This window comes from Sciurus vulgaris, assembly GCF_902686455.1.
Source record: "Sciurus vulgaris genome assembly, chromosome: 2".
Taxonomy (NCBI): Eukaryota; Metazoa; Chordata; class Mammalia; order Rodentia; family Sciuridae; genus Sciurus; species Sciurus vulgaris.
Genome location: NC_136462.1, coordinates 817,926 through 832,287, shown reverse-complemented (window position 1 = coordinate 832,287; position 14,362 = coordinate 817,926). Strand labels below are relative to the sequence as shown.

The window sequence follows — 14,362 nt, the reverse complement described above, 5'->3', positions numbered from 1 at the left end:
TTCCAGGCAGCTCAAGTCCATGGACAACTGCAGGAATACAACAACTTTGAACTTGAGTTTGACCTGGCTCCAGCGCTGAGGAGATCTTGCCGTAGAAGTCTGGACCAGGTCACACTTCACATTCTTTTGAATATTTCTGTGATCCTGCTTCAAACAAAGATGTGGCTCCTCCTCTATCTGCACCACATAAGAAGAAGGAATTACATAATATTGAAAAGTTCTCTCAGCCTTACTGTTATAGTCATCATGACTCAGAACTCAAGGTTGGTATTTAGAAATATGTGAAGCATCACAGGAATCTGAATCTATATAGAAAACAAAACATTATTTACTGAAATTAAGAATGATAAAAATTAAGAAGCACAACTAGAAGACTAGAGAAATTCCTGAGATTAATAGAGAAACCACAATATACACAACAATGTCTGCCAAGGATATTCTTCACCTTCTCCTGGGACTGAGATGTGAAGCTGATGGTCCTGAGCTCCCTGCTGGTCCTATGTGCCCTGCTGGTCCTGAGGGCCTTGTACTGCTCCTGCCTGTTCCTCCTTCTCCTGAGCATCCCTCCTGCATCTGAGGTTGTTGGTGATCTTGAACTCTTCCTGCTGTGCCTGGATTCTTCCTTATTGTCTTGATAACCAGGTGGCCCTGAGTTCTTGCTACAGCTCCTGATCCTCTTGCTAGTCCTGAGTCCCTGTGTTGATCCTAAGTGCTCTCCATAGGTCTTGATCTCACTGCTGATCCTACATACCCATTACTGGTCCTTAGATTCTGTTAGTAGTCCTAAATCTATTTCTGCTCCTGAGCTGCACTGCATGTGTTGACCTCACCTGTTGATCCAGGAATCAATGCTTGTCTTCAAGTGCCCTGTTGGTCCTCATTTGCTCCTGCCTCTTGGATATTCCCCTTCAGGTCCCAGGTTCCTGCAGGTCCTCAGCTCCACCTGCAGGCTAGTGAGAGACTGGGCTCACACTGAATTCCCTCACTGTGTGTCTCCCAGTTGAATACACAGCTGTATGCTCAGGTTTCTTGCTGATGAGTTGAGTGCTAATGAAACTTGGCTCTTGGAAGTGTCCCTGGTGATATGGACACTGTACCAATACAGGTCACAACTTCTGCATGTGCAACTGACAAAAAACACTGGGAAAAATTACCAGCATGTGCTCAGGAACATCAAGGAACATGGAAGACCAACAGGGACTCAGGACAAGTTGTGTAATTGTATCCACTTCCACCACTATCTGTACTTCTAACACACTCCTGGCCTTTTCCTGGAAGCTGGCAGGTCCAGCTCACACCATGGCTGGGTAAAGAGAATCCAGACAGAGAAAAGTTGAGGGACCAAGTCTATGATGGCTTAACCTGGTCTTAACCTGACTCCTGCATGTCTACCATTGACAAACACCAGGGGACAAAGAGCATCACCTCTAGTCAGTCACACCAGAAACAGAATGTCCCATCCATCTCCTGATATCCCTGGACTGTTACCCATGGCAGGCAGAAGGACAGTCACAGCATGTCCATGCTGCAATGAATGTCCCCTGAGAAGGACCCAGGGCTGCTCAGCCAGGACTGGACTTTCAGCCTCAGACTGGGGCTGCTTTGCATGTGGGAGGTGTAGGATACAAGTGGGGAGTAGTGGGCAAGACCACCATTCTTCCCTGAGAGTGTGGTGGCCTTGTGCTCCTCAGAGACTCAGGGAGGGAACCTCAGGGACCTCCCTGCTTCCTGCCTGGTCCTCCTCCTGCAACCATCAGGAATGGACAGGCCAGTGTACAGGGGTTGGCGGCACCACACTTAGCTGGTGTTTCCTGTAGAAGGGCACAGCAATGCAGAGGGTGGAGATAGGATGTGGCCTCTTCCGGTCCTTTGCTCTGTGCTGTGAACTCCAGGGGAGGGTTTGGTGTGGGTAAGGGCACAGGGTGTCATGGGCCTTGGTGGGGATGGAGAGGTGAGTTCAAGAGACAGCCTGTTCCCTCTCAGGCAGCTGTTGGCCTCCATCCTTGAGTATCTTCCTAGCCTTGATTTCACCCTTGGCTGTGGTGCTCCTAGACCTCCAGACTTTGCTGTCTCCAGGTCTCACAGCATCTGTGTTGGTGAAGCATCTCTGGGTCCTTGTGAGTCACTCTCAGCCTCGCCTAGGTTTAATTACATCGGGGCTTATCATGGCCCTCTGTGAAGGCTGGAGGTCAGTGCTGGGTGGACCATGGCCCTAGTGGACAGGAGGCTCTGAGATTCCTCCCTGGAACTTCCCAGCAGAATCACAGCCTGATAATGCAACAGGAATCTGGAGTCTGCACTGGAGATTCCATTCCAGCTCTGCAGCCTGCCTGTGTCCATCATAACTGAGCTGAGACCAGGAGCAGGGCCATGAGGACAGGTGCAGAGTCTGTGGGTGCTGGGGCAGCCCATGTCCCCTTCCCCTGGCCTCCTGTGGCAATCACATATGCTAAGAGAGGAGGTCCTGCCTGCAGACCTGCAGCCCTTTGAGGACCCCACTCTCTAGCCCATGCCCAGCTCTGGAAACTGCACTGATCCAGAGGACCAAGCAGCCCAGCTCCCTGTCCTCACCCAGCACAATGTCATGTGCTCCCTGTCAGGAATTCATGGCAGGAGGAGGACCATATGTGAGGGAATGTGATTGGTGTTTTCTCTGTGCTCTCCCAGGGTGCTGTGTTAACAGATTTAGAAATGCAGGCTGTGATTTTTCTTGTAAACTTGAGCCAACACAGAGGGTAATTGTTAACATGGTGAAATGCTTCACCTCAACCAGTGAGGACAATCCATATGTAGAGGTTTTAAATAAACTCAGCATGAGAAGCTGGGGCACTTTGTGGCAAAGCCAAGGTTTGTGATATCCATAGTGCTCCCTGTAGACACTCAAGAGCAAGAGAGTAGAGGCCGCTAGAAACTCCATAGTCCAGTGCAGGTTTATCCCCGTCTGGTGATTTCCCAGGTCCTGAACTATGCATGTAGGAGTTCATGAGCAGGTGAGAGTCCAGGAGGTCCAGCATGCAGAGGCTGCTGGGCACAAGCTCCTGCAATCAGGGCCCTGAGACATGTGTGTGAAGGGTAGGTGGACCTGGCTGTCCTGCTGTGCTGCCAGCTTGGACTGGGGCAGCGGCCCATTGATGTGGGTCCCTCACTGTGAGCACTGGTGCTGCAGAGCTGCCTGCTGAGCAGGCCTCTGCTGCCTGCACACCTTCAGGTGGCTCCCTGTGCCGTGTTTGTCCTCACAGGAGTCAGTCATCCTTGGTCTTTTCTTAGATCCCATGGCCACCTGGACAGGTGGTGGCTTACTCACCTTGCTCATCCTCATTTATTTTTCCTGTCCTGAGGAAGCTGCTGTGCATGGCTCCTGCCACCTTATGCCATAGACACTTCCTCAAGGCATCAGGTGAGTCCCCTGCAGAGGCTACTGAGGGCACTGAGCCAGGAGCACATTGCTGTGTGGTGGATGCTACATGCAGAGCAGTTCTGCTCTGGTCAGCCTGTTGCTGTGAGGAGCCTGGTGCTGTCCATGGCTGCAGGGGTTGAGTGTGCTGCTCCTGTCCACTGTGGTACAAGGAGTAGTCTCACTACATAGTGCTGGTTGTTTGCCTGTGCTCAGTGCTGACCACTGAAAGGGATGAGCTTGAGTCCAGGGATGGGCTCCTCTGGCAAGCTGCAGGGTGAGTGTGGGCTGGTTCTCATGATCACAGGGAAGACCTGTTTGCATGCCCTCCTTTTATATAGGAGGTCTGAGTGCCCAGGTAGAGCTGCATTGAGAGCAGATGGAATTGTCATGGTGCAGAGCAGTGCACATAGTAGCTCTCAGGAAAGTGAAATTTCTTTTGCATATTTTTTTTTCTTTTCTGCATGTCATTCAATAAATTGTTTTACTTATGAACACAATTAGGATACAGGGATGATGGTCCCTTCCAGATGTGGTTGTAAAATCACACAGAATGACTAGTAGTGGATCACTGTGCAATAGCTCATATCTGGCACGTGGCAGGCGAGTATTTGGGTTTTACTCTCACCCTGGACAGAATGATCACCCGACCCTCCCCCACCACCCAGGGGGACACACATGGTGACCTCCTCAGAGCCCATAGTGTGCATGACCACACACGTGGTGGGAGCTGGGCTCACTCATGCTGGAGCAGACTGTGGGTAGGGACTCTCTCAAGGGCACAGGGATGCCCTGGCCTCTGAACTCCTGACTGATGTCAGCCATGTGCAGGACAGGGAGGGGCAGAAAAAGCAGTGCAGGAGTGCTGGTGCTTTGCAGTTTGTGGTGCTGTACAGGAGTTGTAGCCAGGAGGGTGTGGCCAGCAGGTCCACTGAGGGCAGCCCAGGGCTTTGCACCCAGAGGATGGAAGGTGGTCTTTGGATCCCAGGAATGAGCAAGGCCCCAACTTCACCAGCTGAGAGACAGAGATGAAAATGTTGTAGACACCCAGGGCATGGCATATGGGACAGAGATCTGGGGTGCCTGGCCCTGGACTTCCCAGGTCATGGTCCCCTGTTCAACCACCAAGGTACTCAGAGTTTTCCAGTCATGACTCAAGGGAGGCCAGGACCTGCTCCCTGCTGAGGCCGACCTTGTCATCAGCCTCCCCATGTTGACTTTGCAGGCAGGCAGAGGGCAAGAGGGTCAGGGTCACACAGGCTCCACCAAAGCCACAAGGAAGGCTAGGGAGGTCAGATATGATGTCAGAGTCCTGCTGGCCTCCCTGGCAGGGTGATGCCTGGAGCTGAGAGATGAAGACAGGGCTGCTGTGAGATGCAGGACAGAGAAGCCAGCAGTGAGCAGAGCTGACCCAGGACGCTTCAGGCCTCAGATCAAGCTCCTCAGTGGGAGGACATGGGCTGTGTCCAGCTGGACTGTGTGATGGGGCTGCTCTGAACCCTCACCCATCCATCAATGCAGTGATCCTGAGGACAGACATGGACACAGGGGTTTAGTATATGTCCTGCTGGGCTCAAGTCCTTTTCAACTGATCTGTGTCTTTTTCTTATCAAATGGTAATATTTGCTCCTGCTCTAGAACATTGGGTAAGGAATTCCTGTTTGATATTTAATGGCACACAGGCCAGTTTTCTCTCAAATTTTTGGAGTCCTTGGACTGGACTTCTGAACTCTGCTGGAGCATTTCCTTTAGGCACTGAAAGATCAGGACTGATTATGTTCTGCATCATAAGAGTGAGTGACATCTTTGAGTTCAGTGATAGAAAGTGGTGGATCACTTAGGACATTGGGACTCCTGGAATTTATGTTAATCACTCTAGACATGCCAAGCAAAGGGATGGTCAGACCCCAGTCTCTTCCTCTCTCCCATTTTATTCCTAGTGAAATGTGAGTGGTTTCCCCCAGTGGATTCTCTGTGTTGCATGTGGAACACCCAGGAAAAGCATTTATGCAATGGACTCCTCTGCTCATGGACATTAGCTTTTGATATCATGAGCCAAAATTCATCTTCCTCTCTATGTATTAGTGATCTCAGTTATTTGCTTCAGGGATGCAAAGCTCATGAGCTTATATTAGGTTATAATCTAGGAGAGAAAGCAGAGCCTGATGGACAGGCTCCTCCTGACCTCATGCCCCTGTCCATATGAAAAGCTGGTCTCACAGGAGCAGAGCTGGACTGTGACTGTGGAGGGAGAGGGGGGTTCAGGGGGTGGAGGGGCTGAGTGAAGAGCCACAGGGCACGACTGACGCAGGAGCAGCTGGTCTGTTCCCATCCAGAGGGTGGCAGTGGGCAGCACGCTCACTGCACACCCAACAGAGCCAGTAGGAGGCTTCCAGAAGGCTCTGCTCCCAGGAAGGAGAGTGTTGGGTGGTGGGTGAACCCTGTGTTCCCTGCTGACCAACAGGCCATGATTGGGCACCGAGGCCATTGCTCCTGCCTCCCCAAGATGTGCAGCTGAATTCACAACCTAAAATGACAGCCTGGTGTGTTGGCCATGGGTGGAGCAGGCTCCAGCATGCACAGGGCCTGGGGTCCACCCTGCACCTCAGAAGTTCAGAAAGTCCTTGATGACCATGTTGAAATCCACAAGGAAAATGCCCACAGGCCCAGGATCCAGAAGCTAGCTGAAGCTGGAGATGGAACCTGAGAGAGGGACACTAACAGAACTACAGCAAAGGTAATAACCTAAGGGCACAGGGAACATCAGAGTTCACCCTGACATGAAGCAGGTGCTGAGCAGTTTCCACACAGCCTCCAACAGTAAGTCAATGACCATTTCCCCAGAAGTTACATGAACAAATTTAAAGAGGATACTTCAGAAATCCACGAGAGGAGAGCTGAGGGGAAGGTTTTGGCTGCCCACCCCTCCGCTGATCAATGGGCTCATTCAAGAACTTGGACCCTGAGTCCCCTGCTTCCTCCAGGCTGAGGGCTGTACATGGAGATGGGCTAAGCCAGGAAAGGAGGACTGTTGGGTGGTCCAGCAGAAGGGTTGGAAGTTCTCAGACCATGAGGACAGGGACATGACCTGTTCATCCTTAATCAGAGGTACTGAGGCCTGCATGCAGCAATCCCTCTTGATGACAAAATTAGCAGACTGACTTTCAGATGACAATAATGGTGCTGATGTCTTCATTCTCCAAGGACACTTATGTCAATATTTCAGTCTCCTTTCAGTTGTAAACAATATGAGTTTGTATTTCTAGGGAAATTCATAAGAATGAGATGAAGAAAACAAATATTTAAAAATGCAGTAAAATTTAACAGAGGGTCTGTTCAGTATTTGGGGTTGGGAAAGCCTACAGATCCTCTACAGAAGATGCATTGTAGGGTCTTCAGAGCATATGTAAGGTTGAGAAAGAGAGGAAACCCCACAGGCTCACAAGAAACCCCTCCCTCCCCAGCTTCTCCTCTACACCTGCTCCTTGGTTTCTTCCTGTTGCTCATGGCTCCCCAGTAACCCCTGCTTGTCCTGAGCTCTCCATGTTGATCCTGAGCTCTACCTGATGTTTCTGGGTTCCCCTTACTGATCCAGAGACCTTGTGGGTCTCGAGCTATACCTGCTCATCTTAAACTAACATGCTGCTAGATTTCTGCCTTGGATCACACTGACATCCCTCACTGTGAGTCCAGCACAGTAATACACAGTCACATCCTCATTGGTCACAGAACTCCACTGCAGAGGAACTGATTCTTGTATGTGTCTCTAGACATGGTGACTTGACCATTCAGGGAGGGGTAGTAAGCTGTGCCCCATTACTAAGAATGTGCCCCATTCACTGCAGCCCCTTTCCTGCAGGCTGATGGATCCAGTTCCAGGTGTAACCAATAGTGATGGAGTAACCAGAGACAGCACAGGTGAGGAACAGGTCTGTGAGGTCTCTACCACCCTGGTCCTGCATACTGCAGCTGCACCTGAGACAGGAGACTGGGGCAGAGGACACAGTGAGTCAAGGACTCAGATGCGGCTGCACAAAACTTTCTCCCTGAATCCATGACACATTTACATTTGGGCACCAGCATCAAAAGGAAGAAACATCAGGATTTCTCCATGGTCTTCAGAGCAGGTTCCCAATCCTCGAAAATACCTTCCAGTTGGAGAACTTGAATATGAGTCAGTGGGTGCTGTGCTTTAACCTGGCTGCCTAACTGTGCATTTGCTGGTGGGTGTGGCTTGAATGAAGGATATAGAGGGAGGGGCCAGACACTTCTCTCTGGGGGAGGCTACTGGTTGTGCCCACAGAGTTCTGTCCTCTGCATGGGGTGCACTTCATCAGACCCATGGAGCCCTCATTCCAGGAGGGGACATGTGGTGGGACTTTTCAGGGAGCAGGATGTGTTCACACATGAAACATGGCTTTGGGAACGTGTTCACTCGTCTCACCACTCTATTCTTATATCTTACTCTGAATTATGGAATCATAAATCTGAAAACTGTACAGTCACCATAAGCTCTTTTTAAACTTCGGGTTTTCAGAGTTTGATGTGGCATCTAAATGTTCAATCTATATAATTCAGAGGAAATTCCCTTACATACAATGCTTGTAAATTTTTGGCAACCTTTGGGAGACTCATGGGACTGAGATTCACGTTTGTACGTGTAAATTTTTCTCAACTGTTTATAGTTTAAAAAACTACCCTGGGGACAGTTTATCTAGAACACGCTGCATACATTGTGATTTTGTGTGGTGTAGACATATTGTTCGCATGGTGTCCATTACTAGAACTGTTCAAAGAGCTGAAAGTCCTTTCTTCCTGATTTTTTCTCTGAAAAGATGAGGTGCTGCAGGAGCATCCTTTCCTGCAGATGATCCCCATGGAGGAGATTGTTGAGGAGCAAGGCCCTCTCAGAGATGGAATTAGTCATCTGGTGAAGGAGCTTCAGTTCAAGGATGTGGGTACAATTTCTTGAAGGTGCCCTCCCAGCTGTCTCACGTGGTGCTGATCTTGTTCTCTCTCTGTTTTTCTCATTCACTGAAACCTTTCACAATGGTGGAGACAGGACCTTCATCATGGTTCAATCCATCTCCAGAGTCAAAGTTCCACTGGACCAAGGGAGCTTCTGGTGTCATGCCAAGTCTGTGTAAGTTTCCCACCTCAAGCTCACGTGGGCTGAGGGTGCTCCCTGCACCAGAAATCAGGTCTCTGTGAACCACACTCTGTGATGTGCCCTCCACGACCACGTGTCACTTCATACTGGGTAGTGGAGAGATCTACTTAGTGTGGTGGTGACAAGCAGAGCCCAGCCCATCCCTCCTCATCATGAGATGCCCAGGATGTGAACAGCATGTATGATTTCCAGTCTGAAAAGGCAGAAATTGGGGATTGCAGCAGGAACTCTATGTGTGATCGTTACAGCAGGAAATTCAATGAATATGATACTGACATCTACTATGAGTGCCAAGATTTCCTTTTGAACACTGAAATTATGTGTGAGAAATCATCATGTGTGACAGGTTGACATATTTGACTCTATGGAAATGTTATAGGCCAGGCTATGTGGGCAATGACAACACAGTCTCCATTTTACCTTGACACTCAATGTTATACATGAAATGCTTGTCCCATGCAAATGTCCCACCCTTGTAAACATAAATAGTTGCTTACATGACTTGTTTGGCAATACAAAACAATGAAGTGGCAATTCTTTTATAATGAAAAATCGCTCTCCGTTCTCTTTTTGATTTCTGGTTTCTTAAACAATGTACCATGTTAATGATGATGTCAACAGTGATTGTCTAGATGTCAGTAACCATTCTATAGTTTTTCCCTAAGTAAGGTCATTTTGACCCACTTCCCCCTTTTTAATGACTTCAGATCCCATGATGTTAGTTTGTTATTTTGAGTTATAGCAACAGACACTTATGATTGATGTACTGACTTGATATAAAAACCCCTGTCACTCTATGGCAGGGGCTGTTCTCCCAGTATCCTTTGTTGGGGCTTTGTGTGTGATAATCAGCAGGCTGGCTTAATAAAAACTCTCAAATTTGGACTTCTCAGTGGTGATCAGTCTGTTTTTCAGTTGCACCCCATAACACATGGAGCCCAGAAAGTCACCTGCTCTCTGCTGTTTCCTGACATACCACAGCGACAACTTGGGCAGGTCAGAGAACCTCAGCCCATTGCCCTCACACATGCATCTAGTGATATAGGTCCAGCATTCTGGGAAAATCCCTTTCCTTTTTATATTTTTATGATAGGGCTTTCAATGAACCATATTTTAAGCTCACTATACACTTAAGTTTAAATATGAGGTGCATTAAAGCCCTTGTGTGTATATTGCAAGAATTTGCAGAGATGACAGGATCAGGTTCTGAAGGTTGTGGGATAATCAGTGGATTGATGCAGCAACATGGATCAAGTGGGCATGGTAAGTATAGAGAGGTAGGGTGTATCTGTAGGATACAGGTCCCTCGAGGTGTTTATATTTGAGATTAATGTTCTGTCTCTCAGGAGTGGATCACTCTCTCTTGTCCCTACACTTTTCTCACTGATTCCTCCTGGCATTATCCTGAGAAGTGTTCCTCCTCCAACACTCTTTCATGATGTTCTGCATTAACTTGTGCCTGGGTAATTCTAGTCAGACACATGCTTTTTCCATCCAGTGTTCTTGACAGGTATTTTGACCACATCAATACAAATACTGACTGAAATAGAAATAGGTATGATTAAGAGGGGTCATTAAAACTGACCAGGTCCTGTAGTCCAGAAGCTTTAGAAGCTTTATGAAGTTGGTGTGGAGAAAATAGAAAAATTTGGAAACAAGAACTGCACCAGCTTTAGACTAAATTAAGTGGTGTGTAATGGGGGTTCTGGTGGGAGCCAAGAAGAACAGAATGTGAATTGGAGTGTGGATAGCAAATACTTGGCTCATAAGCATTCAGAGGAGGACTCTGTTGGGAAGTGGAGTAAAGTCCATTCATACACATTGAATTCTGACTCAGAAGCTGTCCACATTTTACCCATGTCCTGAGACTTTTTGTGAAGGTAGGGAAGGTAGGCTTAAATGTGATGGTCTCATTAATAGGGCAGAGAAAATTTCAGGACAGCACAACTTTGAGGAAGGCATGGACAAGGATGCCTGCTTTTAGTCAAGTTTAGCGTGAAGTTCAGGAGCAGAAAGCAGAGAAAAGAGATGTGAAAACTTGCAGTTTGGTTGGACACCCGTGAGTAAAACTTGGGCTAGGAAAATTGGAATTCTTAAAAACATGACAACCACTTGTGACTTGCTCATACTTTCCCCAGAAACAAAAGAAAAGTTGGGATCATGGCATCTCAGAAATGTGCAAGACCAGAACCATCTCAGGCTCAAGGATGCAAAAGGAACAATTCTTTGAGAAGAGACCATGTGGACACCCTACATGCACAGGTGGGTGTGGACAGTTGTTTCACCATTCTCCACCTTGGAAGCATGCATTACCATGGTCCATGAGGCCTGGTGCTACTTGAGATTGTGGCAGACCTGGGGTCAACCAGAAGATGCTGGTTCTGCAGGATTGCAGGATGCTAGGTGTTGGGGGAGGTCTTCCATTAAGATTTCATGGAAGGTGGGGAAGTCCAGAAATTGCAGGGTCAGAGGCCCTGCAGCCTGAGAGGAAGATGCATGAAGATGTGAGAAGACTGGTGCAATTCCTGGGGCCAACTCCAAGATAGAGATGCCAGCAACATGGAGTCTATGACAAGATAATCTGCATGAATGAAGCAGAGAAAAGCCACAAGGGAGGCCATGAGGACCACAACCGGCAAGGTCACTGGAGCTGACAGACCAACCTTTGGATGAAACAGCAGATACCATGTGCCCAGGTGCTGTACGTGGAGCAACAGGACTGTGCAGCTGAACATTAGTCTAGCTTTGGTCCCATCCCTTCAATCTATGCCCGCTTTCTAACTTGTGGATTGGAAATGTTCACTCTGTGCCTTTACATATTAGATGCATGGCACTTGTATTGAGTTTACTTCCACAGTGAGGAGTGTACCTTGAGACTCAAGAGATTTCATACCTGGGCTTTTGGGTGACTCCTGAAAGTTGCCTCATGGTAATTTGAAATGTGAGATGGGCATGAACTATTGGGGCCTAGAAAAGAATACTAAGGTTTACAAATGGGCTGTTCCCAAGAGCCCATGTGTGGTAATAATTTTTAGAGGTGGAAAGATTAGATGATGAGTATTGCAAACTAATCAGTAGAATCATACAAGGACATGCTTTATATGGGTGGCAACCAAATGTAGGATGGGTGTGTTTGTTGGAGGTAGGTCACTGGTGTTCGCTGTGAATTTTTCTAATGTCCCTGGTGAGCAGAGCTCTCCCTCCATCTCTCTGTCAGCTGTTACTATATGCTGAGCTACTTTCTTCCACCACACTACTCTACAATGTTTGGCCACCTCACCTATTGACTAGAGCTATGGCGTTCACTGCCTGTGGCCTGAGACCTCTGAAATTATAATCAGAAATAACTGTTTCCTCTTCACATGGTCCTTGACATACATATTGGTCATGGTAATGTGAAAGGTGACTAAGACCCTCTCCAATGCCACATAAAGAGCAATTTAAATAGTAATCAGGCTGTCTTCCCACAGAACATGGTAGAGGAGAAGCAGTAGGATGACACAGAATGACACATGAACAGGCTCCATCGTGTGAAGACCTGACAGGAGTGAGGGCTGCTGTGGGACAGGGGGGAGGAGCAGACCCCAACCTCCAGAGCCAGGTGAGCCTGTTACTCTCCATGGGACCTTGTGCCATGAGGTATAGCATGAAAATGAACAAGACACACAACATTATTTGTGAATAAAAAAATACAAAATTGTAAAATGTTAGGTGTAAAACTAATCTGTTCAAAGAGAGATACTGAAATCTATAAAATATTCTAGGAAAAATATAAAAAGGCAATTAAAGGAAACCCAGGGTCCCTGCTATAGACATATTATAGTACTACCCTGTTTTAATTCTCAAATAGAGTTATGATTTAGAGCATTTTCTATTATAACCCCAAGGAATTTTTTTTTTTTACAGAATTAGAAAAACTGTTTACAACATAATTTCATGTGAAAAAAGACCCTGAATATTCAAAACAGATTTCAAATTCATAATACATATCTAACATTGCATTCATTTTGATGTAATCATTCAAAGCTATGATTATGTTATCATATTATATGATTATATTATTGAAAATAATACAAAGTTATTTTCTCCCATTCAGTCCCTGTGATTTGCTATTCTCTGCCTTCCTTCTTCCTTTTGTTCCCTTCCTCTGCTCTGCTCATCTCTCTGTTGCAGGTTGGAGATGGATTGTCCCCAAGCTCCTGCATTTGTGCAGAAGAGTCAAATGTGGAAAAAAAAGGTCATGAGCTCTGCAACCTGGAAGTGATCCTGGTTTGATGGACCTGATGGGTGGAGATTTAAGCAGGTGAGAAATTGCTGAGGAGGGGAGTCAATGGGGGCATCCTGGAGCATTCCCTCTTCTCTGTAGCCCCCATGAATTCCGCTGTGCTTGGTGGAAACTATGAGATAAGCACTGTCTTTCCATTGCTGCCCTTCAACCAGGAGGTTTTCCTCCCTCAGGTCAAGAGCAGTGCAGTTACCTTCTGCTCCTGTATCCAGATCAATGCTTACCTGCGCTACTTTGGTCTTGTGAGGTGTTTACCCACAGAGAAGGAAAGATGACTGCCACAGAAATTAGTACCAGGAGAGGGGTCCATCTATAACAAGCGTATCAATGAGATTCCAAAGTCTTTAGAACTGGTTTTAGGAAAGAAAGAGGAAAAACCTGAGGATGCAGGATAGAGAAGGCTTCAAGGTGTAAGCAGGACTCATGGCTATTGTATTGGGAGCACAGAGGGCCAGAAGGCTGATAGGAATGAAAACCATGCTCACCAGGATTCCAAGAGAACTGGACTCTCTTGAGAGCTGAAATGGAGAAAATTCATGGTGTATTTTAGCAAAGAGCATATATACACGTTCCCATTACTGAGGAGTCCTGGGAGGCTAATGAAATGTAAGGAAATGATTAAAAGGTAGTGGAAGATTCAAGGCAGCACAGCTGCAGGAGGTGGCATAGGTACTGCTCTTTGTTATGAGCCAGGTCTATGTTGATAATCAGGAGCAGAATATAGAGCAGAAAGATTTTAAAACTTGGAGATGAGTCAGAATCGTACATGTAAACCTGGGGATGAGGAAGTTGGGGTTTTGGAAGAGATTACAGACAAAAGGGGATGATAAGTACTCTACCCAGAAAACAGGACAGATGTCTCAAGGACCTCTCAGAAATTGGCAAGGTCACACCCATTTCAGGGTCAGGAATGTAGAAGGGAGATCCCATGAGAAGAAATGGTGGGGTATCTGCTCACATCAGGGAACTAGGAAGTGGCTTCTCCATCCTCCCTCCTAGGCACTAAGAGACCAGAGCATTCATGACTCCAGTGTGCTCAGTTCCTGCTTGAGCTTCCAGCATACCTTGGTATCATGCACAGAGTGCTGGTTCGTCAAGTGTGTAGGATGCTGGAGTTAGTTGTTCATGGAGGCCTCCAATGATCCTTCAAAGAATTCTCAGAGGACAGCAATGAGTAGAATGGCCAGAATCCCTGTGGTCATTCTGAGGAAGATGATACTTAGACCTGTGAATGTGAGCCTGAAGCCGGAATGCAGACCCCAGAAACTAAGATATGGCAATGATGTGCACTGTCTCACGAGGCGGGCTGCTGACTGTGGAAGAGCCAGGATATGGGAGAGTCCATGAGGGCAGCAGAAGGCAACACCACAGGTTCAGACAGGCTACTTTTCCCTAGCCACCTCTTGACATTCTCTCTTATTCCTGCCCACCAAGACCTACACCTGTTGCCTTCACCTGAATTTTACCTTGGGGATTTGCCTCCCCTGGGACCCAGCGTGATAGAGTTGGATGA

At 47.4% G+C, this 14,362-nt stretch overlaps 1 long non-coding RNA gene across 1 annotated transcript in view; it reads left to right on the top strand.

The window, feature by feature from the left end:
• Positions 1-14,121, top strand: part of LOC306653303 — a 242,230-nt gene extending 228,109 nt beyond the window's left edge. Inside the window, exon 3 of the long non-coding RNA XR_013761693.1 lies at positions 13,501-14,121. This is a non-coding gene — a long non-coding RNA (uncharacterized lncRNA). The remainder of the gene's footprint in view (positions 1-13,500) is intronic.
• Positions 14,122-14,362: the final 241 nt, after the last annotated feature.